The 2,511-nt window shown below is 44.8% G+C and overlaps 1 pseudogene; it reads right to left on the bottom strand.

The window, feature by feature from the left end:
- Positions 1-1,108: 1,108 nt before the first annotated feature.
- On the bottom strand, positions 1,109-2,297 carry LOC102846850 (annotated as a pseudogene).
- Positions 2,298-2,511: the final 214 nt, after the last annotated feature.

Genomic DNA, 2,511 nt, shown 5'->3' with positions numbered 1-2,511 from the left:
TTGTTCTCCAGATTTCTTGACACAACTTGGTGAGCACATCCAGGGCAGCATCTGTTAGCTGAAATATGTCAATTGGTATACCATCTATTCCAGGGACCAATCCATAATACCTGCCAAAATTGTAATTCTTGTTTCTTTACCTACAGAAGGCCAAACACTACAGCCTTCTCAACACCAAATAAACAAAAATCCTCACCTCTGGAAAGATCTGGTGTGAAAAACAATGTATTTAAACTTTTTAAGAACCAATATAAAAAAATTCTCACCACAGGGCCAATAGGCAATATCATAATAGACAGAGAAAATATTGAAACGTCAATGATTTTTTTTTTCTGCTTGGGTCCACAATAAACACTCTAAGTATCAGCAGACAAGAGATCAAAGTTGTGCTCTGTTGGAAAAATCTGCAGTCAAGGACCTCGCCAAAGTGCTAAGGAGTAACTATATCCGTTTAAATACTAAGGTGCACCTGACCCAGGCCATGGCCTTTTTGATTACTTGTTAATGTATCTGAAAACTGGACAATGGCTAAGGATGACAGAAGGAAAAGCAATGTCTTTGAGTCATGGTGTTGGTGAAGAGTACTGGTTATCCCGACTGTCAAAAGAACAAAGAAACCTAAGAGAAAATGCTCCTTTGGAGGCGAGGATGCTGATGCTTCTTCTCACAGACTCTGGGCATGTTGTCAGGAGGGACCAACCAGTCCTTGGAAAAGGACGTCAGACTGGGAAAGGTGCAGAGTCAGAGAAAGAGAGGGAGAACCCCAACGAGGTGAACTGATTTAGAGATGGCAGCAATGGGCTTGGCAGAGACGCGAGACAGGGCAGGGTTGGGTTTTTGTTGTTTGGTTTGTTTTTTTTCTTTCTTTATTGACTTTATTTTAGTTTTTGTACACAAAGAAAAATCATGTTCATATCCATCATGAACAAAAACTTAAAAAGGCAGAACTAGAAGACATGTGTCAAACACCAAAGCAAAGCTGTGCTAAAGGTTCCAAAATTTCAATTCTTAAATATTTTCCTCTTTCCTGGTGTCTACTTCCATGTCTTCAGAGTGTCACAAGGAACTGAAGCCTCTTGTGAGTTACACCTTTGCTCCGAGTCTCAGCTCACTGTGTTTGGTATCTTGTCATCTCACATCCAGCATGGTTAGGAGGAGGTGTTACAGGGGGAGGAGCCTGTCCCTGGGGAGGCTGAGCACCAAATCCACCCATCCAGGCAGGAGAAGGTGATTGATTCCTCTGAAGCCTGGCTGATTCCACGGCTGTCTGTATATCCCATATGGCGGCACTTGCTACCCATTTGCCATATACTGTCCATACTGTTGTGGTTTCCATAAACTTGGCTCCACCAGCCCCACTGGCTATAGTCGACCTGATGAAAATTTTTAGTTATATAAGGGGATTCTTTACCCCAACAGCATTTAACATGTCCTTCTACCGTGGTACCGTTCATCGACACGATAGTGTGGGCTGCACTTTCAGGGGTAGAAAATCTGACCAATGAATAGCCCTTCTCTGGAAAAACTCTTATTTCCATAACTTGTCCAGATGGTGAGCATGTCTGTCTCATAACCTGATTTGTTAACCCAGAAGCATTTTCCCCACAGTAGACAGTACAGTTTTTTGGCCTTGACTGGTTTTACTGTGTCTCCAAATCATAACTGTTTCATGTTGTTTGCTTGCGTGCTCTTAAGGGCAGGCGGTTTCCGAGTGGCCCAGTTAGTGCGGATCTGCTGGCCATCTAACCACTGGCCTCCCATGTGCACGATTGCGTTCTCTGCATCTAGTTTGTTATAAAAAGATACAAAACCATAGTCATGTCTTTAACTGCCCGGGCATCTGCTATTTTACCAAAAGGGGCAAAAGCTGATTTGATATCTTCTATTGTTATTTCTGGACTCAGATCCCCAATAAATACATGGAAGTGATTGGAAGCATCTTTTTTCCTAGCTACTTGGCGTTGTTGCCCAGTTTACTTTGACCTCCTTTCCCATTTTTTCCCTCCCATTCATAGCCGCTAATGCAGCAGCTGCATCCCTGTGTTCATAAAATTCCACAAAGCAACATGGGTCATTGCTTGTATGCTCTGTTATCATTTTACAGCTTTTGCAGGGTCCAATCTGACTAAATCACTGAAGAATGAGGACTCCTGTAATATCTCAGGAGAGGTTTCCTACATATTTTGGACATGTTGCCAGGAGGGACCAGTCCTTGGAGAGGGACATCATGCTTGGAAGGGTGGAGGGACAGCACCAGAGAGGAAGACCGGAGTCTGGGGCTGCCTGTCGTCTTCCATTGTGTGGGTGAGACAGAGTGATCCCAGGACAAGGGGGAAGGCAGGGGAAGGGAGAGGAAGGAGCATGGAGGAAGGGGATAGGGTGTTCGGGAACAGGTTGGGGTCAGAGGAAAAGGCACTGAACCTGGCTCCCGGGCTTTTCCCCCCAGTCTGCTCCGGACACTGCGCTCCTACCAGGAGGAGCAGGAGGAGAGGGCAGGGTTTTGAACTATTG

This window comes from Elephantulus edwardii, unplaced genomic scaffold (assembly GCF_000299155.1).
Source record: "Elephantulus edwardii isolate Elephantulus edwardi_28Jun2011 unplaced genomic scaffold, EleEdw1.0 scaffold00166, whole genome shotgun sequence".
NCBI lineage: Eukaryota > Metazoa > Chordata > Mammalia > Macroscelidea > Macroscelididae > Elephantulus > Elephantulus edwardii.
The sequence above is the reverse complement of the archived record's forward strand: the minus strand, read 5'-3'. Positions and strand labels throughout refer to the sequence as shown.